The sequence below is a fragment of the Phodopus roborovskii genome, unplaced genomic scaffold (genome assembly GCF_943737965.1).
Source record: "Phodopus roborovskii unplaced genomic scaffold, PHOROB, whole genome shotgun sequence".
Classification (NCBI taxonomy): Eukaryota; Metazoa; Chordata; class Mammalia; order Rodentia; family Cricetidae; genus Phodopus; species Phodopus roborovskii.
This window is the reverse complement of record NW_026126578.1, coordinates 697,787-724,780: the sequence shown is the minus strand read 5'-3', so window position 1 is coordinate 724,780 and position 26,994 is coordinate 697,787. Positions and strand designations below refer to the sequence as shown.

Sequence of the window (26,994 nt, the reverse complement as noted above, 5' to 3'; positions counted from 1 at the left end):
AAGGAAACTTGGCAACTTCCCAAAAATCAAGACTGCCTCTTGAAAGCCCAATCCTCCCCTTCCCAATTCACTTTAATAATGCATTTTCAAAAGTGCCATTATTTTGAAGATAATAAACAAGTCATAAAATGTTAATTACATCTTCAGATTTTAGACATTTTAGTTACTTAGGATTTCAACTTTGTAGTTCAGTGAGAAATCTTTTACTTTTTTTGCATGCACTATGTTAAAATGCATTTACATGCCTCTTAGTTGCAAGAAAGGATGGATAACAGACAAAGAATTTCACATTTCTAGTTGTTATGAAAAGTGATGTTCTCAGCAAGTTTCATTCTCTACCCATCTACCAAATGAAAATAAAACATAAAACTAACAATAGATGTCAAAGATGGAAATTTTCCCCATCTTCTACACACATCATTAGTTATTCTTAGTTATTCTGGATGTAAGCAGTAAGCTACTCTAAGTGAGTTTGTGAAAAGAGTATGAAACCCTTTGAAGTAGTGAATCATGTTTCTACCCTCACCGACACTCATAAAAGCCTTTTCTTACAAAACAAGCAAAAACAACAAACATCTTTCTATATAGTACAGATCTGTCCCCCTCTTCCACATCCACATTTCTTTATATATATTTATTATTTTTTCTCATTTTACGTATCAGTCCCAGTTCCCTCTCCCATCCCAGCCCCGCCTCCACAGGGTGGGTGATGCCTTCCAGGAGGGAACATCAAAATCTGTCAAGTCATTTGGAAGACTAGGCCCTCCCTCCTGCCTCTAGGCTGAGGGAGTATTCCTCAATGGGGAATGTGCTCCCAAAGTCCTTTCATGCACCAGGAATACATCCTGGTTCCACTGTTAGAGGTCCCTTAGACTGACCAGGCCTTCTAACTGAGATCCATGTTCAGTAGGTCTGAGTCAGTCCAATGCTGGTTTCCCAGCTATCAGTCTGGGGTCCATGACTTCCCCTTGTTCAGGTCAGCTGTCTTTATGGGTTTCTGTAGCCTGGTCCTGACCCCATTTTCTTTTTTTCTTTTTCTTTTTTTTTTTAATTTAATTTTATATAACAAAGTCCAGTCTCTTATGTTTAGAGATTACATTTTAGGTGTGTGTACACTTATGTATTATAATCCCTGGGCTTCAGAAGTAATTGATATTGTTAGGCTGCTGTGGGAGAATGGGGATGCCTAAGAGCCAAGACATGTGAAAAGGGAAGACAGATTGAAAAGATGAATTTAGTGTAACTGATGTCCTTTAGAGTAAACATTGAACTGCCCTGTAAATAACAAGATGCATGCATCTTCAGGGGGACCTACTTGCTTTTGTTGCTTGTCTTAGGATAAGTCTCTTGTTTGAGCCTCACATTCTGGCTCTTTGGAGCCCTGCATTTCAAGGTTTAAGGGCAGACAGGAAGGATAGCTGACTTTTAGTGCCCACAAATTGTAGGATGGTGTTTATCTCTGATGGTGTTTTATCTTCTCTAAGCTAATGTAAGAGGGGAAAAAAGGCAGAGTGTAGTCACTGTGCAAAAGTAAGTTTGTTGTAAGTTGAATTCCTGTTCCCTTACCCACCAGTTTGATTGCATTCTCGCCAACTATTGAGTGATTGAATGGTCTGGGTGGTTGGGTTTTCCTGGGTGATTGGTTCCCCTAGTCATTCTATGTTACAAGCAGCAAGATCACACAACAATTAAACGGCCTCATTTCACAGGTCAACCCATCAGAGTCAAGGATTTTGTGTGGAAGATTTAAACCAAAACATAAGGCGTGTTGGAGTTATAGCCTTGTGAATAAAGTGGCTATTTCTTACTGACCCCATTTTCTTATCGCTCCTCCCTCTCTGTAACTGGATTCCAGGAGTTCAGCTCAGTGTTTAGCTGTGGGTGTCTGCTTCTGTTCTGTTTCCATCATCTACTAGATGAGAGCTCTATGATGGTGGATAAATTAGTCATCAATCTCATTATCAGGGAAGGACATTTATGCTAGCCTTTCCACTGTTGTTCAGATTGTTAGCTGGGGTCATTCTTATAGGTCTCTGGACATTTCTAGAGTCAGTTTTCTCTTCAAACCTATAATGGCTCCCTCTTTTTTTTTTTTTTTTTTTTTTTTTTTGCTATTTTCTATTCTTCCCCTGACTCAATCTTCCTAGTCCCACATTTTCACATTTTCCCCAAATCGAAAATCCTGATATTAACCCACACATCCACACTTTTGATTGAGAAAAATCTACTTGTTTTTTCCAGCCTCTGCAGAAATCTGGTGTCAGTCTGCATCCAGTAAAACCAGTATGATGGTGCTGACTGAATCTGACTAAGTAAGTTAAAAGGCTTTTCATTGTTCATGATGTCACAGAGCCAGAGACACTAGATCTTGCCCTTAAAGAGCTCATATTCTTATGAAGAGAGAACAAGACGATTATACAAATGACTCTAGAAGACAACACATGTCAAACGGGGGGATGAATATGTGGGTCCTCTGAAAAAGGCATCAGAATTGTGAGCTTGTGACTGCCCTGCTCCACAGTGCCACCCAATATGGCTCTTTGTCATGACAGAAACATTCTGTATGTCCATATCCCAGCATGGCAGATCTTGAGTACCTATTTCATACTTGAAATGAATCCAGTGGGAATTGATTGATTTCAATTAGAGTTAAATAACTAGATATGACCGGCAGCTACCATTGCAAACAGCATGACTATCACTCTCCAAATCCAGCTGTTCATCAAATTGGGACCATTTTAAGGCTGTGAATTCTTTTGCCTCATGAGGGTTAATGAACTACATCCAGATGGGGTCTGGAGGGAGATGTATTTGTAAAAGTGCCCCAGAGGGCTGACATGTGGGCCACGTTAGATACTTCAACCTTCCTCTATCTGTGTTTGACTTTTACTAGACATCACTCACAGGCTCAGAGGGTCTCACAGGCTGTTGGCTGGATCTTACTGTTGCAAAGACATAGCTATACTTGGCTTTGTCCCTTCTGTTTCTATCACGCACATACTCAGGGGTGACCTAAACTTCTTGTGCATGTAATCATTGAGAGGTCCAAGGTTATATTTATTCATTATAGTAGGTACTGTCCTTAACAGAGTGACTAGTCTGCAATATGAGGTCAAGCAAACAAGGGTAGGGGGCGTCACAAAATACATCTGGATAGTCTTCCATTTTCTCTGTTACACCACAAAGAACAAAGGCTCAATGAGATAGGTGTATTGTCAATGGAAGCACATAGACAATAACAGGAAAGCTGAGACACTGCTAAATGGAAATAGTATCACATGTTTATACTCCAGAATAGTGCACTTGCCACCCCTCATCCAGGAACCTTTGTGCAGGAGATAGTGACCTATAACTGGTCAGTGTACAGAGAGAGATACTGTAGAGTTCTCAGCCCTAAATGGGACATCTGCATCATACCCTCTTCTCCCATGGTTTAGGGGTGATTTGTGGAAAAGAGGGTGGGAAGACTGTAAGAGCCACAGGCAGTGGATGATTGCAAAGAAACAGTATACTCTGGACACAACACTGCTGTATGTAGGAACTCACGGTGGCTAGGACCCCATGTATAAGACCTACACAAGATCAAGCCAGACAAAAGCACAGCTTGAGCAGGGAGAGGCTCCTTATGTCCCACCCCTATGCTATGGAGATGACAGGCTATTGATGGTTGATGGCGGCCAGGTGAGGGAGAGTCAGTTTTCATCATGCTCCAATAGATGGTTCTGTATCCATATACACACTGGTAGCACTGAGTGGACACAAGGTGCTTTAAAACAACATAAAAAATTGAGCAGGAGTGGTGATGGGGGGGGGGAGTGAAGGGAGGGGAAATTAAGGGAGAAAATAGGGGACAGATTTGATCAAAACACATTATGTGCATGCATGAATTTTTTTAAATTAAATTAAAACAATCTTGTTTTACATACCAATCCCAGTTCCCTCTCCCTCCTGTCCTCGGATTCCCCCCCACCAACCCCCATCCCACCCCCGCCATCCACTCCTCAGGGAGTGTGAGGTCTCCCCTGGGGGATAATCAAAGTCTGTCACATCATTTGGAGCAGGACATAGGCCCTCCCTGTGTATCTAGGCTGAGAGAGTCTCCCTCCATAGGGAATGGGCTCCAAAGTCCATTTGTGCATGAAGGATAAATACTGGTTCCACTGCCGGAGGCCCCATAGACTGCCCAGGCCCCCCCAACTGACACCCATGTTCAGTTTAGATGGCCTGGTTCAGTCTTATGCAGGTTCCCCAGCTGTCAGTCTGGGGTCTTTGAGCTCCTACTTGCTCAGGTCAGCTGTTTCTGCAGATTTCTCCAATATGGTCTTGACCCCTTTGCTCATCATTCCTCCCTCTCTACAACTGGATTTCAGGAGCTCAGTGCTTAGCTGTTTATCTCTGCTTCTGCTTCCATCAGCTAAAATCCACAATTTGAATTAGAAGGAATTGAAAATCCTAAGGAAAAATTCCCTTGCCAGACTCTTGGGATGAGAAAGCATAAGTTCTCACATGTTTGCAAGTCAAGAACTGGAGGCCACTATTCTTCCTGCTAGCATGTTACAAAGAAATACAAATGTCTCTAACAAAACCTTTGGAGCCCCACACTGTATGTCATGAGTTGGCATATTTCCTAAAGGGAAAGCTTCTTGAAACTACTCAGATTTTTTTTTTCTGAATGTGTCTCCAGCAGAGGGTTCAGTAGATTGTTGTGCATAGAACAGACACTCAGAAATGGTACTAAACACACACAGACACACACACACACACACACACACACACACACACACACACACATACACACACACACACGTTCATATTATTGTGAGGAAGATATAAATTGCTGTTTGGAACTCTGGGAGTTTATCACTTTATTTCTCCAAAGGAAGAAAAAAAAAGAAGGGTCTGCTAAAATGATACAATATGAAGATGTGGTAGCAGAGAGATTAGCTCTTCAGAATGAAACTGAGTGCAGATACAGACTTGGAGCAACAGATTAAGATCTGAACCTGGCTCTTTCTATGTGTTGTTTCCCTAGTCTCTCCAACTCCCTTTGGGTACTGTAGCACTTTTTTTTTCCCCAGTGGGTTGTGAAATGATGCAGGGAGTGCACATACATAGAGTTTCCAGGTCACACGTGCATTGTGTTTACACTTGGTCCAGACTGAACGGTGTGCTTCCTGAGAAAGAGGTGAAGTAGAAATCTCAAGATCTTAGATGGTGACTGCTTTTGCTAATCAGGTTACTGGTGTAATTAGTTAAGAAAAGCTGGGACAGAAATAGGATGAGCTACAAACCCAATAGGACTAGTATTCTATAAATACAATGCTTTTACATTTAGTGTGGGGGGGATGTGCACACATATATACACACACAAACATTAGTATAGTTTTATGACAACTTGCGAAGTCAATTCTCTCCTACCATGGAAGTCCTGGGGATTGGGAGCAGACTGGTGAGGTGTGGTGGCAAGCACATTGACCTGCTGAGCCCGTGGTGATTTTAAAGGAAGAGAGAAGATGATGAGAAACCAGGAAGAGCACCATGTTAACACTGACGATTTGCAAGCTGGATAGGGCAAGCTAGCATGAGCCTGATGATGCATCAATATCTTCTTCTTGGCCTTTAGTCCCTACAACTGTGAAACAGTAAATTCTATTGTTTTAAACTATCCAGTTCATGGTACTTTGATATAATAGCCTCAGGGAACCAACAATGTGCATGGTTTTAATAACATAATAATTACTTTGAGGCCATGTAAATTACTTTTCTATGATACTCATTTTATTAATACTTAAGGCAGTGACTGACCTTATATGCCTCCTCCCCGCCACACTCTCAATACACACTATGGATTAGGAAAGGAATCTGTGTTCTGCACTGTTGCAAGTACTCATGGGTGGAGCTAAGGAAACCCAGTTCTTCACTTTATGTGCTTCAGTAAACTCGATCTCTGCCCCTTCATTTCTAAGGACCTCACAGCCTAAACCAGTAATTATTCATGTACCATCATCTCAGTTCTATGCCCAAACCACTTTCTGCTAACATTTGAAAGCCACATGCAAGACAGCTTGGAAAACTCTTAGATCAGGACCAAGAAAAGAATATTTTCTTTCTTCCTGGGCTAAATCATTTGTACAATTAAGCCCCCCTGCATATCTTAAACTAAAGATGCAATTTAACATTATTGAATTAAGAAACTGACAGGAGGCTAGTCAGAATAGAACTACAACCAACAATGGGCCTCTTTTTATTGCTGCTTTTAGCAAGAATGGTGATATAAAAACTTATCATGAAACCAATTAATTGTAGCCTTTTACATATTATTTTAATTCTCTTCTTGTAATATGTCTACATGAAATAATTGCTTTCTAATGAGTAGCCTGAGCAAATGTTAAATAAAGCCGCATCTTTAGTTTGGCAACATTATTTTAAGTGCTTCATAGAATATTGCCCAAGGGTTCTTGTTTGGGACACGGGCGCAGCCTTAACTGTGTGTGGTAAGTGACAATGGAGCTGGTTGCCACAACAGCTTCGAACAGTGAACACTACAGAAGCACCTATGAAAACACAAGATTCCCCATGATCAATACGGAGAACGCCATGTGTAGACTACTAATGCTAGGCTATAGACTTTTTCATGGTCAGCTTGAGCATGTTTCAGATTTGATTTCACTCCAAGGCAGGGTTAAAGAGTCGCCTATAGTAGTGGAAACACTCTCTTCACCAAAATACACCAAACAGTTGATTTATTTTTGGATATTTATTGCATTATTTTTCTTTGCTTCACTAGGGTCCTGTACTGTCTCCTATCATTTTAATTCAGCAGTTATCTGACATTTTAATATATATATATATATATATCATTTTAATTCAGCAGTTATCTGACATTTTAATATATATATATATATATATATATATATATATATATATATATATCAAATAGGATGGGAGTTTATAGCCCTGATACAGTGTCATTCTCTACTTGAAATCTGAAAATTCCCAAACTTTAAGAATGTGCCAAGGACATATCTCTTTCACATGAAAGTGTCCCTTTAAAATCTGAAGAGACTGCCTGTTGTAGCTTAGTTTGGATAGTAGGGAGATTGCTTGCCTTGCACTCATGAAACCCTGGGATCCCAAGCACAGCTCAACCAGGTGTGCTGATGATACTTGTAATGTCAGCATAGGGAGGTGAAGGCAAGAAAATTAGAGGTTCACAGCCATTGGCTACACATTGAGTTCAAAGCCAGCCTGTGATACATTCAATCTTATTTCTCAATAAATAGATAAATAATTCAAAGACAAATGGATGAAAGAATATGCATTCCTGGCATAGACTCTCCCATTGCCAAGGTTAAATACAGCAGTGTTCAGGTGAATGTCAGCAGTTGTCCTTTGCTTGAGACAAAGCCAGCACATGGAGCTGTATATTTTAAAGCTGCAAAACAAAGCCAGCTGTCCCCAAACTCTTAAAATAAACTCAGTTCCAATGTCTCTTCTATGCTATTTTTATAGAACTTGTCTAATAGGACTCAAGATCTGTGTGACTTTATCAATTCACAGGTATAAAGAAAATGATATGCCTATATTCTGAGGTACAATTTTTCAAAATGGCCAAAGCCAGAAGGCAGGGCCAAAAAGATGGAAGGCAGACAGTGGTATGAGCCTGTCACACTGGGACTTCATAACTTTCAGGAGTTTTCACCTTACTATAAGTCTGATACGACTCCTTCAGAACCCTGAGACAATTCCCATAATGTCAAGTTTATCATCTGTCTCTATGAATCAATCAATCAGTCAGTCATATGTCTACATAACTATCACCTATTTGCCCATCTACTCTTGGTTTGTTTTCTTTGCAGAGCCCTGTATTTAATCTTATCATTCTATCTATCTATCTATCTATCTATCTATCTATCTATCTATCTATCTATCTATCGTCAATCATCTGTCTATCATGTATTTACCCACCTAGCATCTATCTGCCTGTCTACCTTTTAGTTCTGTTTCTTTGGAGAATCCTGACTAGTTCCAGAATCAAAATTCCAAAAATGATAGTACAAGTCTCAATTGTCTAACAGGATTCCAGTGCACACCAGGATACACTGCAGTGATATCTTAGTTTCATATAAGAAAACTACATTATAGCATAAGATCCTAGAAAAATGATAGGCTTGGGAAGTTTACAAATTAAATTTCTGGTTAACTCAAGGTTCCCTAAAAAGCTTGTAATTTCAAACCTTAATATTTTATTTCTTCCATTTTATAAGTTTATTTTTAACAATTTTTTTCAAAACCATGATAATGAATTGGTATTGGATTTTTCTGAATGTAGAACTCTTGTTATTAACCTATTTTCTTACAAATTTCCCTTTTTCTCCTAAAAGTAGACTTAGCTGTGTGTGTGTGTGTGTGTGTGTGTGTGTGTGTGTGTGTGTGTGTGTGTAGGGGGTATTTAGTTAATTAGAATTTCTTTTAACCATGATTTTAAATTGTTTTTGGCAAATTACAATTAAGTGAAAGCTACTTTCATGAATTTGAAATCATTTCTTATTATAGCATCTCCTTGATACAGATGTGTCCCCTATCTTTATATGCATTTGAAACTAATGGTCCAGCACTGAAAAGTGTTCGGAGCATGGATGACCCGGGCACCACAGACCCAGCAGCACACTTTAGTGGCTGGTCCTTCATTATGCAGCTAAGGTCTTGTCTAATCAGATGGTGCAAGGGAACAGCTGAAAACATTAGCATGCCCGCAGGCACTATAAATCACTCTTTCCATGCATTCTCCTCAATTCATGAGTTTTATTAAGTTGAAAGTAAAAAGAATAATCGTCCTTGCATAGCCACAGTATAATTCATAACTATTAAACTATAAAGTAACTCAATGTTATTAGAAGACCATCTTTATTACATGCTTAGCCCCTAGTTTTCTAATAGAAATTATACTTAACATTTTGAACTTGAAAAATAAAAGCCATTTTAGTAATGATGCAAACATAAACTTTTATCTTAAATAAAAGGGCACTTTCTCAGCTATTCTCGACAAACACTTGACTCTCTTCTTCTGAACCAACCATGCCATCTCATTACACTTTGAGGATAAAGCTATTGCTGGAAATACCCCTGTTCCTCAGTGGATTTGGGTGAATATTAGAAATCAGTAATAAAATCAGATATAACTCCAATTGGAGATACTGGGGAAGAATCGTGAGGAGCCTGCAAAGAACTGTGCATGAGACCACATACCTTAATGCTACATCTGTTCTCCCTCCCTGCCTCCTTCCTTCCCTTCCTTTCTATTAAACCATAACAAGTTGAAAATATTACCACAAATGTGACAGTTGGACAAAAGTTCATTTCTCTTTGTGTTTATACTCTGTGCCAGTAAATGGGTTAAGTAATAAAAATGTTAGCCATTTTCTTTAATACAAACAACCTGCATTGTCATCTGATACAAGTTAGTATAACTATGCACCTTACACGTTTTCTGGAGGATTTGAGATTTAGGACAAATTAAACTATCAGATATTCAAATAATTCAAATGGTTATAACAAAGGAGGAATACACATATACACACATATATGAATATGTGTATATGTATGCATATATACATATGCTCCTGGGTACTAGGTATTGAACATGAGGATTTGTGTATGATATACAAATACTCTGCCACTGACATATTTTCCAAGATTTTTTTCTTATATTAATGCTTTTAGACATAATTTCCCTAAGCTTGTCTTGAACCCATTCTTTAGCAGAGGCTGGTCTTGAACCTACAATCTTCCTGCCTTAGCTTCCTAAGTGCCTGGATTACAAGCCCGAATTACTACATCTTCCTGGAGCAATCTTTAATATTACTTAAAATTGTATTTAAATTTGGTAACAACACCAACAGGATTTTTTTCCAAGGAAGTGACCAGCATTACCTTCCATCATGATGGCTAAAAATGTACTCATATATCTTTATGTCATTTAACCCTCAAAACATGAAGAACACCCATGTTAGCTTAGTATTTGGGACTGATAAATATTAATACCAGCATGTGCTAGTAATTATGTGGTGGTATATTGTTTATGATGTAGTAAAACCACTGGAGATCAAAATGCAAAGCTAGCTATAGCCATAGAGCCAGACATTGGTGGCCACACCTTTATTCCCAGAGACAGAGGCAGACAGAGCTCTGTTAGCACTGAAGTACATGAAATTGTTCTAATTTAAAAGAGAAACAGTTCACACAAAGGTGATCCTAGCTAGCACTTGGGAATGCACACGCCTTTAATCCCAGCACTAGGGAGATGGAGACAGGAATGATATGGCTGGGCAGAGAGAGGAATACAAAGCAGGTTAGACAGGAACTCAGGGGCTGCCATCTGAGGTTTGGTGAAGATCATTGCACTCTGAAAGTTCATGGAGACAGAATCACCCATTTTGGTCTGAGGTAGAGGTAAGAGTTAGTGGCTAGCTGCTTTGCTTCTCTGATCTTCACCTTGAACCCCAATATTAATTTCTAGGTTTTTATTATTTGTGTTACATAATTAGGTGTTCCATATATTCCAAATGCATACACATAGTAGAAAGGAATGGAAATAATGAAATGAATTTCCACTGGAGCAATAGAGTGTGGGGAATGAAGGTCTGGGTTTCCTCTGTTCTGTGTTCCTTCCTGCTAGGTTAGTTCACAGTGGCTTCATTCTTGTGCAGAAAGCAAAGTTTGTCACACAGATGTGGGTAATTCTGGATACTAGACACCTCAGGGTGAAACTATCCAGCAGACCATTTGTGTGTAAGACAACCAGCACTTTGGAGTGACATTATGTTGAGAATGAAATATGGGAGGTTATTCATCAAGATCTAGTGGAACCCTTCTTAACCTCTCAAGGAAGAAGCAAGGAAAGAAAAGAAGTTGAGTAACAAGAGGGTCACACAGTATGAAAGATAAATGAACATTGCTTAAAATTTACTGAGTAGGAGGATGGGGTGAAAATTCAGTCAGCAGAGTGCTGGACTTGGGAGCACAAGGACTAGAGTTTGATCCACAAGAATTACACAGCTTTGTTTTTGAAAAGCCGGGCATGGTTGGTGATTTGTAATCACAGCATTGGGGAGGCAGGGACAGATGGACCCTTGGGACTCCCTGGTCAATCAATCTAGCCAACTTGAAGAGCTGCAGGTTCTGTCTAAAACACTGAGGTAGCATACTTATGAGAGGACAGCTGAGGTTGTCCCATGGCCTCAGCATGTATCTACACACACACAGCCAAGTGCATAAATAGCGTCCTCCTAACTCTGGCTCCTACATGTTCAGAAACATGTACACACACAAACAGACACACACACACACTAAGGGTACCTTTGTCATCTCCTATGAAACTACTTGGTGACATTAACTGACTATAGTTATAAGTAGATACATAGTTGCACTGTGAACCTTAGTGACAGAGATCGGACAGGAGTGCAGATCTTGTCATTAAGGACAAATCTTTAATGGCTATCTTTCAGTCATTAATGTTATGAGGAAGGTACTTGGCATGCAGTCTCAGAGAGGATCTTGTGAAAGCACCATAAGGCTCTGTTCTCTTGGTAATAAGAGATGAAGCCAAGTGTGATTTATGTAAAAAGAGGTCATAGACAACAATGACATCTCATATATGAGCAATGTGCATGAGAGTATTTTGATACCTCCAAATTAGTATTAAGAAATTGTGTTTCAGAGGCAACATAGTTGATGGCTTGCTAGTTTATTCTTGTGACACTCAACTATAATGAAAGGAAAATGCATTAGAAGGGACAAAAAGACAATGAAAATAAGCCAAAAGAAGATACATACAAGACACTGATATTTTGACTCTTGTTTTCCTTTGTGTTCTTCCTATCCTTGGGCTTTCTGATAATCAAGATTTGGTAACTTAATTGAGACACACAATATAGGAGAGATTGTTTTTCCTCTAGGTATTACCTCTATTCTTAAACCTGGGCATATGCCATATCAAACGTCAGACACTGGCATGCCATAGAGCCAGCCAGGACGCCATGCTATTCTTTGACCAAGCAACTAAAGCCTTCTTCTCTTTGACTTCCCGGAACTACACACAATCCATTTCCTTTTCATTTTGTATTTGGTATATGCATCTGTGTATACCTATTCACGGATGTGTGTACTCATATGTGTACAGGGGAGACCAGAAGCTGATGTTGAGTGCCTTCCTTTCTCTTCCTCTACCTCTTTGCTTTGGAGACAGGGCCTCTGATTGAACCTGGAGTTCATCAATTCAGCAAGTAAAGCAAGCCCACAGGACATTACTATCTTGGTTTCCCAGTGCTCTTGGTTTACAGGTGTGCACAGCTGTCCTGGTTTTTACATGGGTGCTAGGGATTGAACTCAGGTCCTCAGTTTATGCAACCACTTCCCCAGCCCTGGCTCCTCTTTATGTCCTTCAAACCCTTCTTTTTCAGCTTCTCACACCAGCTCTGCCTTCTGGGTTCTTAGGTCACACTAGTGTTTCTCCTGTCCCCCAAGCTCACCATGCTCCTTGTCACCTCTGGGTTTTCCCTTGCAAAGCTCTCCTTGTTCCATACCCTTTGCCTGCCTAACTTTTACAGATTTTTGTTCCAATATCACCTCTTGGAAGAAGTCTTTTCTTAGATAACTGCAGGTCATATTCCTCAGGCCCCATGATCACTGGATTTAACAATACAGACATGATTTCATATTTACTTGGGTGATGACTGGATTATTTCTTTTCTCCCTCAGCAGTCAGCAAACTACATGCAGGAAGGCAGACTTATCAACCCTTTGCTCAGTGTATTCCCAGCTTATGGGAAAAAAGAATCTGCTCACAAACGGTAGTCACTGTTTGCCAAATGACTGAACTGCAGACTGTCATGCTCTGAGAACTGTGCCAAGTTCTTTCTCATATATACTCCTATCTGAAGATGAAAGAGGGTGGGGAGGAAAAAAGCAGTCTTTCATAACCAACCAAGACTGTATAGCCAGTATGTCTCGTAGTGGAGAGTCAAACCTAAATGCGTCTGGCCTCATCTTCTGTTTCCTCTGATGTGTTCCAGAATATCTACACTTTATTATTTTGCCTTGCTTCCATTCACTGTATCTCTCTGTTGAGTCTGGAAGTTCATTTAGGATAAAAATAATGCCATGTAATTTTCCATATCCCTCACATGTCCCTTCTAAGAGAACTTTATATTCTATGTGCATGTGATGAATACTTGGATTAATAACATTAGTAATAATATCATGAAAGCTTTCTCAAATTGAGTTCTATGTTCTATAACAGTCCCTGTAACATCCAAGTGTAATGCATGCATATGAAAGACTGATCCTCTATCCAAGTACAGAGGAAATAACTAAACATTGTTTAAAAGATGAAGTATTGGCAAAATGAGACAGACATGATATGGAAATGTCTTCTCCTACTCACTGAATATTTGCTGAGTGCATTTTCCCTATGCCAAGTGCTTTCATGGGTGCCAAGGACCAGAGACTAAGGTGTGGGCTTCTCCCTTATGGAGCTGTGTGGTAGCAGTGGCATTACACTGATATAAATAATCTTAAATTAAGACAGCATGCTCTATACTTGAGGTGAGGACAACGAGGAGACTTGAGAAAAGCAAGAGGAACATGAGTAACTCAGTCTGGAGGAAAACAGGGCTAAGAGTTCTCATTCTCTCATATTTACTAACTGACACACTGGTTAAGTTTCTTGTCTCAGGTTTTTCTGTTGTTGTTTTTTTTTTTTTTTATTTTTATTTTTTTCTACACATACCCACAATACTTTACTCTCAATGTTGTTACATGCTTCTCTCAACACATGTAGAATACCATATTCATTAGCTTCCAAAGGTAGCCAGGTGACCATCTTGGAGTCAGAACAGTGCTAGTAGTATGAATCTTACCAGTGACTAGTAAGTTCATCCACCATCAAACAGAGCACTTTTATGTGATAAACAAGACAATGCATATGAGGTTCTTTGTAAATGACCCTCCTTCCCATCTCACAGGGACTTCAAAGGTGATATTCTACATCCAGTCTTTCATGTGCAGATGAAAATCTGCTAGCTGTAGCAAGGCAGAGGCTCAGAGGCTGTGAAGCTAGCCAGGCTCCTGTGGGAATAGCTGTTATGAAGCAAGCTCGCCTTTCCTGGCTTACTTTTCTTAGGTCCTTATTTACTTAAAACAGTTTCCATGGAGGGTCTTCCTGCACGTTGTAACACAGTGAGGGAGCCACGGTGTAGTTAATAACCCTGACATACTATTTGGACTTTAGTTACTAGGATAGTGAATCAAATCAACTTTATAAAATTAACTGCCCCAGGTATTTTGTTATAGTGATGGAAGATGGATAAAGACAAAATATGACCTGGACATAATAACAAAGGCTCGAGTGTCAGTCCTTAAATATAAAATTCTCTTGAGTTCTCCCATAAAAAAAGGAAAATTGTGTGAGTTTGTGACTTCATAGCACTTCTAGTCTGAGTCTTATTTTCCCTTAATTCTTGCCCCAGAATTAGTATCCTAGAAGCACAGACATGTAGCAGGTGGAAAAAGCATCATTTTTGATGCACTATTCCAAGGGATTTGTATTCATGTTGGTATAAGGCACGTTTTAAGATACAGTTTCCACTTTTCAGATGGGGATACTAAGGCTCAGGGAGATACTTCCAAACCTCAGAGACTTTTTGAAACTATTTTTTTCCCAAGTCTAAGAACTGCCTCATTATCACCTCCACCCTGAGACCTTGGATTATATACCCTGATACAGTCCAGCACTGACTGACACGCTGTTCTGATGCCTCACTTCCATGAAAGAATACCTTAAACGAGGACAATCTTAGAAAGAGCTCAAATAGTTGTTTTTAAGCACTGCTTGCAGCTTGAAGCTTGGGTAAAGTCATAGAACACTTTCCCCCAAGAATCAGCAACTTACTTCTGCAAATTTTAAAGACAGTAATTCTTTGTAAAGTTAAACATGTTGCATCATTTTCTGTGTGTAACAGAATGGTGCTTATCATTTGTGTGGGTGGTGGTATACATGTGGGCATGGTCATATGTATGTTCTCATGTGTGGGAGGATGCATATGCACAGGTGTACGTGCACTTGGGGGCAAAAGGTCAGAGCTGGATACCTTACTCTATTGCTTTCCACTTCAGCTTTTTGAAGAAGGGTCTTTCACTGAACATGAAGCTCACTGACAGAGCTGCAGTGGTTGGACAAGAAGCTGCAGGTATCCTCCTGTTTCAGCCTTGCCAGCCCTGGGATTCCAGGTACATGCCAAGGCATGCCTGCCTTATTATATAGGTGCTTAGAATCTAAACGTAGGTTCTCATGTTCACACAGAAAAATGCTGTATTTACTGAGCCATCTTGTCAACCCTTAAGTTGTCAAAACAAAATTGAGTCAATATACAGTGTGATGCTAATGATCAGACGATCATACTCTTCAAAACTGCAATCTTCATCCGTTCAAAATTATTTTAAAAGAATGTTAAAAATATGTGGTTAGTAATCCCAACAGAATTTTAAAGGACAGTTCAATAGTTATTAGGTAAAATATAGCTAGTTTTGAAATTTGAAAGCAGTAAAATATTTTATATTATTTAAGTATTACTTCACATGGAATGACAGACTTTTTAGAATATGGATAGTTTACTGGAATTCATTTAATCTAGTCATTTTGCTCTAGAATTGCAATGAGAGAGAGAAAGACACACACACACACACAGAGAGAGAGAGAGAGAGAGAGAGAGAGAGAGAGAGAGAGAGAGAGAGAGAGAGGTCACTAAGTGTTTCAACAGTGCAGATTAAGAATGAGATGGACCCAAGTTCATATCTCGACTCTACCTTTCACCAACTCTGTGAGTCACAGAGTTAAAATGCCTTGACTAGAAAGCAGAAATGTTATATTTGGAATAGAGAATTCTCTTCAAAAACCTAAATCACTTGCTCACTAACTCATTCATTCATTCATTCATCTATCCATCCATCCATTCATTCATTCAACCACTCCTCCAGTAAGTATATATTAAGACTAAACTAGCTGTATGGCTTCAGGCAAGTTATCTAGCAATTTCTGTCTTGGTTTCTGAAAAAGCTGTAAAGTGGGAATGTATGTGACAGCTGTAAATAAATTAATGTATATAAAGTGTTCATGGTTTCTCCTGGTACACTGCAGAAGCTGAAGACTAATATTGGAAATTATTATTATTATTCTCCTACTACTCTTGTGTGTTAGGGAAAATGATTGACTCTAGGGATATAATTTGGGAGCCCTATGTAATATTTTCCTTCCAATTACTAAGCATCTCATCTGCACCCAGTGTCTCATTCCATTGCTCAGCTGCCACAGTGAAGCCGTGTGGAAACTTCTTCACTAGAGATCCATTTTAACAGTGCTACCCTTCATACATGAAAAGAAAAAATGCTTCATATGGAAAATTTATGTGTAAATTTTGTGCTTTCCTGCAAATATCTGTGAAGTCTCAGCCAGCCTCCTGGGTAAGGAATGATGCATTTGTGAGTACATGAGGAGTTGAGCTGTGTCCCCACAGAGCTAAGCGAAGTTAACTGGTCCTCTGGGGGATTGAGCCTTACAGGGCATCCTTGGTGCTCAGAACCCTAATCAGTAATAACAAGCCACAGAAATCCAGCAATGGCTATCTCGTTGTCCTTGGTTGTTCTGTGATAGTCGGATGAGTTAATGAGAATGCAGATTCCATAACTCATGTCTGATGAGTTACTGTAGATTCCCTTACTGCCTTGGAACACTCAGCATTTGGCAGAAATCCTGTGTAACTCTTGCTTAGGATCATGTGTATCACCAAGAATGCATGAAGCTCAGAGTGGTCACACAGCTCTCTCTTCTACCAAGAAATCATGACACTAGCAAGAGAAGGAAAGGGTCCATACACGTTTATAATCTTGAGAGAAAGCTTTCTTCAAAACACACTTAGGGGTGCCAGTCTAACTAACAAGAAATAAATAGGCATCAACTTTTTAGTATGGAATTTATATCTGTGTACACAAGTATGCACACACGTGTACACACATTTGTGTGCATGCATACAGAGCTTGGTGGTCATATTCTGGTAAGAAAGCTGAACTACCCCTGCCCAAGAAAGGAAACAATTAAATCCAGAAACTTACATTACTGGGACCAGCAATATGGCCCAGTGGATAAAGGTGTCTGCTACCAAGGATCTGACCATTTTTTCAGGTTATCATCCAGTTCTTCATGTTCCCGGGTGGATTTGGTCTCTGAGATCTATATCATAGATGCAGAGCTGAGTTCAGAAAGTTGTTCTCTAACTTCCGTATGTAAGCCCTGGCATGGACACATACCACATGGATATAAGGAATTATATATTTTTAAAAACCCTATATTGTCACATATTTTCTCAGTAGACCACCTCAGTTTTACCAGCCCTACCATCACTCTTTTCTTCCCAGTTTGCCCCTTACATGTTTTAAGTTACTATGTTCATCTTAAGATATTAGAGAATCAGCTGGTATGGTAGAGGTGCACACCTTTAATCCCAGCACTCGGGAGGCAGAGGCAGGTGGGAGGTAGAGGCAGGTGGATCTCTGTGAATTGAAGACCAGCTCCGTCTACAAGTGAGTTCCAGGACAGGTTCCAAAGCTACATGGTGAACCCCTGTCTCAAAAAATCAAAAATAAAACGTAACAAAAATGCTGGAGAGTGGGACTGCATAGTCTGCAGGTGGTGGGAAACCTGGTTTAAATTCCTCTGCATGATTCGTCTGCACTGACTCATCCCAGGTCTTGACTTTGGTAACCCAGGAGGTACAGTGCTGAGTCATTGCCATTAGCTACCTGTACTACAGTCAGAGAGGAAGAGGCCGTGGGTGTGAGAGAAGCAGACAGCCCTGGGAGTCATCATTTCTCCCATCCTTCACTTGCTATGTCACTTCAGAGAATTTTAACTTTGGCTAAGTAAGAGCTTTTGCTATCTTTCTTCTTTTACAGAAAAATCGCACATATATGTTAAGTGATTTGCTCAGGGTTACAAGCAAACTGTCCATAGTTTCTGTTCCTAGTTACTGGAGAAAACAAGAAAAAAATAATACTTGCCATCTCTGTGGCATGCCAAGAGACATATTTAAGGGCTGTGCAAAGTTTAAAGTTTGAAGACAGGGGACACTATTAGTTCCCATCAACTCAGCCACACCTTCCCTCTATGCATGCTTGTGCTGTCCTGTTTATTACTATAGACTTTCTATTGCCCCTGTTCTGTTTCTCAAGACACACTGAACCTTCAGAGTCCTATAAGGACTGAACAAGTAGTCTCCAGTCGGCAGTTCTTCATAAACATAAGGAATCCTCTCTCAAGTAAACATGCACTACTTCCATCCACTGAACCTGGATTTCAAACTGTCTCCTGAATACCTGTTTTTGTCGATTGCCCACTGTTCACATTTACTTCTCAATGCTTTTACTGACAGCCATTTTATGAATTGAAATATGTCTCATTATTTCCACAGGACATTTTGCTCATCTGTCTGATCCTTTTCTGGAGCCCCAGCTAGAACCCCAGTGTAGGCAGAGGCAACATCTGTGAGAACATGATTTCACATTCCTGGTCTTAATGATATAGTCAGGTAATTCTTGGTTGAAGGAAATCATATTAACTGTTTTTGGGGTCCTTACTATTACCCCTGGCTTCTATATATTAGATGCTTGCAATCGTCCTTAAAATAGATTTTAACATCTTCTAAACACCCTGTCTGTGTGTGTGGTGTTTGCCACTACTAGAAATCTTCAGTTTAAAGTATCTTTTTTATTCTTGGCACTGGAGAATATAGAAGACATGGACTGATGGACACAGGATGCTTGTGCTGGATTTCAGTACGAAGTGCAGAAAAGTCAAGCTAAGTTCATCTGGGTTCAGATCCTCATGTGGCATCTTGCATGTGGTCAGTGCTCAGAATGTACTTATCAGGTGAACTGATGGCTGGGGCTCATAACCAACTTCTTGTTTCTCTCTTGAAATTCTCTCCCCTAGAAGAGCCTACCAGGCTGAGGAGTATGAATTCATCAATATTGGGGGAATTATTTTATATATTTGTTTTATTTTATGTACATGAGTATTTTGTGTGTGTGTGTGTGTGTGTGTGTGTGTGTGTGTGTGTGTACGTGTGTACTACCTGTGTGCTTGATGCTCATGGAGGTCAAAAGATGTTATCAGATATCAGATTCCCCCTGGACCTGGAGTTACAGGTAGTTGTAGGTTCTGGGGTCTTAGCCCTGGTTTTCTGAGAGAGCAACCAGTGAGTTTCACCTCTGGAACATTGTTTCAGCCCCAGGAATTATTTTTAAAATGAAAGCAATAACATGAACCATCTTAGTGCAGGACTAGAAAGCAGGAAAATCACCCTGTAGGAAAGGTGAAGCTGTTCCCTTGACCTTTAGCTATCCAGAAAATCAGCATTGGAGCAGAAATCTCGTTCTTTGCAGTAATAATCCTAGAAGCCTATAGCAGCTTTCCTGGGTCCTTACACCAGCACTCTGACAGGGCTGTAAAGCATCGGTATGGTTGCAGGACACCCAGAAGGTCACACATTCAGGCATTAGTATCAGAGCTGGGCACTGCTCTGAGCCTTCCTGACTGTCCACTGTACTTGATCATGCTGATTATTATAGAAACAAATGAAGTCTTGCCACTATTGTGAAATAACAATGCGGGTTAATGGTACTCTTTATTCCTAGAGGGGGAAATTACAGACATGAAACCAATTAAGCCACCTTTCTTTCTTTGCAAAGCTGTTTTACAAGTCCAACGTGGAAGCCCTCAGATTGTGCTTACTGCTAGTAAAGACAGACATGTTTGTTGCTCTTCCCCAGATTTTCCTGACATAGGCACTGATGCCGAGGCTGTCCAGATTTCCCCTTCTGAACTGAAAATGACTATGCCCACAAAAGCCAACACTAAATAGGAAAATCAAATTGTTTGAAATGAATATTCCACAGTATCCCCTCTTGCAAAGGTTCAGCAATGCTGCTCTTGGAAATCTCTGTTAGGTAAAGGCTCTTGACTGCCCTTTCCTGGGCAAGGCTATGGAGAGGGATCCTTCTATGATTGATGAAGTGGCTCCAGAGACCAATGACACACACATGTATAAGTTCCTTAAACTTCAAATAGTTACACTTTAGTCCCAGGCCTACAAAATATTTGCCAAAAAAGCCTTTCACATAGGAAGATGTCATGACACATGTAGATTGTCAATATAACTATGGTAAACCCCTCCAAAATGCTACCAATGTGTCTGTTTCATACACAAATGAGATTACAGCTGTAGAGTCCATATCTGCTGGTAGTATAATAGATGTGAGCTAGGATAGCCTGGGTCAGAAGATTACCACTCATTTACAGTAATAAGAAGCTTCAAATAACATCACAACATCTGAGCTACAAAGAGTGTAATGTAGGGTAAAAAGCCACTATAAAAGCAGCCTCTACTCCCACAGCTTTTAAAACTAAGTGTCTTAACCTAATGCATTGGTCTATTTAGCAGGTGCTCTGAAATTAGGGTGGACAGCACCTTTGATGTGTATTGCAAGCCTACACCTATTTTCTCTGCTTCTTAGGGGTAATTTTTCAGTTCACTAGGTATCATGGTTCCATCCAAGTTAAGTGTTTATGGTAGTTGTGGTACTGGAGGCAAAGCTTTTACAATCTGTTTTGACAATCTAACCGATTATGGTAGTTAGTCCTTTCAGCCCCATTGGCCCAGCCATGCTATGTTACCACTGAGGAATCTCCAACTTTCAGTTTAAGGAAGATTACTTAGGTAAAACTGGTAATAGTCTACTTACCAACCAAATAACTGGTAAAATAATGCCAGTTCAATAAAGCACTTACTGTATCTGTTCTTTGAGACATGGAAACTAAACTCTGAAATATACCCAGAGCAGTGATATGTTAAAATAGAGAGAGAATATGTTTAAAGTGAACTTCATTTAAAATTTTAAGGACAAATGGTTCTCTTGTACACTCTAAAATATTTCATTTTGCTGGGTTTAGCCTTTGTCTTTATTCTGTTCTTTAAGCCAAAACAAGAGAGACTACATGTTTTTATGACTTCATCTATATAATTTTAATTTCATTCCAAATAAAATATTAATCAAAGCTCTATTCATGAGTTAAAGATATTTCCATTGTTCTCAGAAACCAAAATATGATTCTAAAATGGAAGCTGCTTTATCTTCAGATTGGCTTAACCCAAAATAGATGTTCAGCATAATAATCTTAAAAAATTAAATGCAATATTTGAGCAGCCTTATATTAGTGTTGAAAAGACTCAGAGAATAACTATTTGTACTGAAAAAGAAATTTTAAGAAAGTACTGTGAAAATCTAGTAAAAATGGCACCTATTTCTATAATGTATCATATTTTATATATAGTTCATATTTTAAGGTGGTATAAAAGCCTACTATAAGAAAATTGATGATTATTTATATTAAGCCAGGTGGGGATATGGAAATATTACTGTAATAATATATTTATTTCTTAGAAGTTGATTTTTAAGTACTTACACTCCCTGGATATGTTGCTGAGAGAGATTATGTGTAACACAGAGAATAGTTAAGGTCGTTTCCAGCAATATCAGACTTTACACAGAGGTCAAGGGTCAGCTTTTTCATGTTTATCTGACTTGTTAATCTCACAATTCCATACTCTGCCCAAGCTACCTATGGCTATTTTGTCAGAGCTGTCATCTGTAGTTGGAGCTGGTTTGTGTTTCTTTTATTTAAGAGTGATATTTTCTAATAAATTAAGTACACTATATTTTTAATTGCCAAGGAATGCATGCCCATTCCTTTCTGTATTAGATTTGTCTAATAAAGACCTCACCTAGGGAACCTAACAGTCAACAGTTCATAGATGTGATGATGTCATATCTTACTTTGATTTCAAAACTATACTCTGGTAATTTTACATCAAAGGGGTGTATGTGCTTAGTTTGGAAATGCCATTATTATCTGATAGCCATCCCTCAATTCCAACAGGGAGACAGAAAGTCAGAAGAGCTCAGTACTTCAATGTTGCTTTCTGACTTCTGCATAGCATCAAGACAGAAAATGCAAACTTGGCTATAACACGTCTTACTAAGATTGGATTCGATTCAATTTTTACTAATTGGAGTAGACTGCTTTATAGATAAAGGGCACTAGACAAGAATGCAATAATCATAATAATAACAACTTCAGAAAACATGTGAAACATCATACTAACATCTGTTGTCCACCCCCGTTCCCGGCCAATCCCTTCAAAGCAATATTGTCTTTCTGTTGTATTTTGTTTAGTCTATAGAATACAGGGTCATCAAACCCTGTTCAGTGAATAGGTCTCTTTCCCCCTTCAATAGTGTTTAGGACTGACAAAAGAAGAGTTCCTGCCGATGGCTTGTCAGCAGTTATAACTGCAAGCCTCACATGTGGCCCATGCTGCCCAGCTTTTGTTCTATCAGTCTTACAAAGTCAAGAGGTGAATAGCATGACTGACCAGCTACTATAACACAAGACAGAAAAGTCCTTGCTTTGAGAGTTCATCGAATTACTTCCCCTGTTCACTGTTCAGACTTGAGACCCCTGCTACACACACATACACACACACACACAGGTCCACTCCCTTTGCTGGAATGGGATGCCATCATCATCTGCAGTTCTTTTAACTTTGCCACCTAAGGAATTCAAATGAGATTAAATGAACCATGACCACTCTAGTGAGACCTTCCAGTTCCTCAGTGACAATTACCTTTTCCTGTATTACTTATCTCTCAGGACAGGGGGCAAATGTTGGCCAAGATAAAAAAGAAAATTATTCAAAGAAAGAGAAAAGAACTCTAAAAGTTGAGGAGTCAGTGAAGAAATCATCTGAAGTCACCAGAAGTGGAAGTCACTGCCTGCATAGAAACACTCCCTATCTGCAGCATGCAAATATACATCCAGGTATGAGCAAGTGGATTTGCGCTGCCCTTATAATACCACACTCAGAATTTGGCTCTGGAATAAAGGTGTCAGCAAGCCATGGAATCCCCAAACAGAGAAACCCACACTGGGCCTTTATTCTGCGTTCTTAAGGTCTATTGTTAACTGAAGACTCCTTGTCTTTTCAAATTCCTTCATGTGAATGGATGAGGCCAGACATCTGCCAGGATCCGTTCACATTTGCATGCAAATTAGAGACTTCATGACACACATGGCCCTGGAGCCAGTAATACCACTTCCACTCCAGCTTTATACAGGTCAAAGTATAAATCTTCCCGAAGTTTCCACATCTCAAGTTCCAGCTTTTAAAAATGAAGTCATGACAATAAGGGAATAATATTAATTGCCTAGATGGTGGTGGTAAATTGAACTGCAAAACAAGATAACACATTGTCTTTGAAGATCCTACAGGAAAGAGTCCAAGTCAGCAGTACTTGTGCCCTCAGCGAATCTGAATTCCATATTTGTTTTATCATCTGTGAATGAGCACACTAAGGTCAGGATGGGATTTAGGAGCTTTGCCTACATGGTTCACTCACTCAAAGGCTTAGACACTCTGATCACTCTCTGCACAGCTGGCTTTGAAGCTATTGCTGTAGATACAGCAGGCGAGGTCCCTCTGGAGCAAGTACTACTACGGAATCTTCCAGCCTGCACAGCCATGCCTGCTGTCCAGCAACAGTCCCAGGACGAACTTTCCAATCTGAAGGAGGAGCCTCTTGGCTGCTTGGCTTTTCTGGGGAAACCCAATCAGCCAAGGACTCCCCCCTCAGGTAGCGGTGACTGCAGGAACCTAGGATGCCCTGAACCAGTTGGCAGCAGCCCCCACCCCATCTTCATGCAGCACAAAGGACACTCGCTGGCAAACTTTCCTAGCCACTGACCCTGGAGCAGAATGCCTGGAAACGACCAAGGAAGGCTTCCTTGAAATTTCCACATCCATGACAAGCCTCCTTAAGAGGCTACACCGTCTAGGCTCAAACCGCACAGTCTTCTCCTTCTTGGACCACATAATAGTTGAGTGTGTTCTCCTCAATGCTCTGACTTCAGTGCTCTCAATGTTTTGTTAATTAAGCTCCATGCTCTTTATTCTTAACATCGAGGCCACTGCCAAGACCTCTTCCTCTCCCCACAACCTGCCACCTTGCTTTCTCTCCTCTTGACCCCATTCCAACTCCATGGGTCTTCTATCTGCGCGCTTCCCGAGGTCCCAGCTTGTCCCCCTGTTCACACCACCATCTCTTTCCCACTCTGGAGACCACCATCCCCCGATGGGTCCCTGAAATCCTAGGGGCTCAACTCCAGTCACTGCCTTTTAATGATTTTTGTCTAGCCTGCCTTCTCAACTATTGCTCCCCCTGCTTCATTTTTAAGACAAGAGGGTGATAACTAGATTCTACTTTCCCGACTCCGTCTCCCCTCCCCAACCGCAGCTCCAGAAACCGCGCCCCCAGTCCCCCTTAGACCTGCGATCTTATCCTGAGATTTCTCAAACGCTGTAGGGTCCATCCAGCAGCCAAGTTTGCCTGCACTCCCCGCTCGCTGCCTCCCAAACCTCCTGCTGCGGCCCAGTAGGTCGGGGCACTTACCCTAAGGCCCGGCTGGTGGGGATGTTAGGGTGCGTACTTTGCGGGTGGCGGTGGCAGCAGCAGCAGCTGCCGCCGGTGGATGAGGACCGGCAGAGCAGCGCCTTCTCCCAGCCCGCAGCGCGCACCGGCTCCTTGGGGGACCCCAGGCAGAGCACCAAGACACAAGGCGAGACAGCCGCAGGAGCAACAGCTGCTGCGCAGGGCTGGGCTAAATCCCGTACTTGGGGGTCGTGGTAGAGACCCGCAGGTTTGGGAAGGAGGGTAGAAGAATTGGGGTTCAGAGGGCGGGGCAGCGAACGATCAGGTCTTAAGGAAGGCGCTCTAGGCGCCTTGGAATGCAGTGGCACTGATGCCGCTGCCTGAGAGGACCCCGTGGGCCCCGGTGTCCGCCCGGCAAGCGCTGCAAGCCGGGGCGCACGGGCCTCGCCTCGTTCCGCGGCTTGCTGCCCGCGCCCTCCGTGCGCCCCGCTTTGTGCTCCCCGCAGCCGGCGTGCACCTGGTGTAAGCAAAAGCGGTCAGCTGATGGGCTGCGTGCTGATTGGCTGCTCAGCCGTCTCCTCCCCTCCCGCCCGATCCCCCTCCTGGCCTCTGCCCCCCTCCCCCGCCTCTGGTCCCCCACGCCCGCCTAGGCGCAGCCCCGCTCCGGGACACCATCTGTAGCCCGCCCAACAAAGGGGAAGCTCAGCCTTGCAACCTTGGGCCTGCCAGATCGCTGCGCCTCTACCGTCGCTGCAGGGAGCTGCTCTTTTTTTTTTTTTTTTTAGATGGGGACGAAATGCTGTGACTGGGTGAGGGGGGCTGAGGGGAAAGGAAGCCCTTGTGAGAAAGCCATAGGCACAATGGAACTGCATCTCTGAGCAAGGTAGAACTTGGGTTCAGGCGCTAAGTAGACAAAATTCAATATGAGCATTTCAGTCTAAGATCTGAGCCTTCCTTTGGAAATAGGGATTGATAAGTGCTGTGAACAACCCCGCTATGGGACTGGCTCACGCCCTTGCCATAGGGGCGGTATTGAGACCTTTACGGAAAGGCAACGCCACTGCCGAATCTGGAGGCTTTCTGGAAAAGATTCAGAAACTTTGAAACTACAATTTTCTGTTTGGTTAGGTGTGAAAGTTGTGTTCATTTTAGCAGAGGATTGAAGATGCAGACTGTTTGCAAGGTGGGGGTATCATCTGAGGCAAGAGTGGGAGGCAGGAGTGAAAAGGAGGGATTTGGAGACTCAACTTCAAAGTGGCAGCCCAAAGCAAGGTTCAGGGGAAGCTTTTGATCGACATTATTGGGGCTATCAGCTTTAAGCCAGAGAGCATCATTAGTCGTGGATATTGAACAACTTTGAGAAAGAACGTGACTGTATTTCCTCAGGTTATTCAAGCCAAGAAATTCTGGGGAATTTGGAAGAATGCATTATCACAAAATTTACTTGTGAAGTCGTTAATGCTAGGGAAGAGATTCAATAACAATAATCTTACCTTTTTGATCCTTAGAGCTTTCCCTCTCCTCCCGTGTCTTGTATAGATATCTGTGAAGTGTTTGCTTACACTTCATAATAAACTGAAACTATTTTATGCTGGTAGGTCGCAGAGTATAACTTAGTAGGTTCATGGGAAAGGCAATGTTAGTATGCAGGATAGATAATTACTAAACTGTAGAGATAGCAGCTAGACAATGGGTGGGGGGGGGGGGATGTTGAATCCAGACTAGAGTATCTGTTTTTGTCTGTTCATTTTTCATGTAGACTGAATGTAAGATAGACTTTAAAAGAAGATGGATACTTATAGAAATAGAGAACTAGATGTGATCTTTCAAGACGACTTAAAAAGTCTGTATTTTCTTAGAAGTGGAAGAGAGAAGATGCTACTCCCTGTGATGTGGAGTTCCCTAGAGGTGGGGCTTGGGGAAGACAGCTGATGCAATGGCTGATGGGGAGGGGTTAGTGAGGGGTTCCTCCAAAGTTCTGTAACAGCATTCGTGTTTTAGAAAAGACTTCATGGAGATAGTGATCTGAATCAGGCACTGAGGTATGAGCTTTGAAACCAGACCAACCTTTTTTTAAAGCCCAGAACTGCAATTAGAATCCATGTCCCTGTGGGAAAGTCACTTTACCTCTTTAAACCTTAGTTTCCTTGGCTCTAAAGTGGGATTAATCACAGTACCAATCCCAGGGGACTGACTGTGCTGGTTAAGTGAAAGTAAGCAAGTAAAATGCTTGGAGCACTAGGTGGTGGGTAGTAAGCATTGACAGACATAACCAACAGACATTATGTAGCCAGGTTTTGCAGACTAAAACAACACATCAGGTCAGATGGGGGTGGGGGTAGGGATTGTGATTTTACAAATTTGTCCTCAAAGGCACCAGCAGAACCAGCAAGAGAA

At 41.1% G+C, this 26,994-nt stretch overlaps 1 protein-coding gene across 1 annotated transcript in view; it reads right to left on the bottom strand.

Annotated features, from left to right (window-relative positions):
• Positions 1-24,689, bottom strand: part of Lrrn1 (leucine rich repeat neuronal 1) — a 38,256-nt gene extending 13,567 nt beyond the window's left edge. Inside the window, exon 1 of the mRNA XM_051203705.1 lies at positions 24,619-24,689. The gene's annotated coding sequence lies outside the window, so the exon portion shown is untranslated. The remainder of the gene's footprint in view (positions 1-24,618) is intronic.
• Between the last annotated feature and the right edge of the window lie 2,305 nt (positions 24,690-26,994).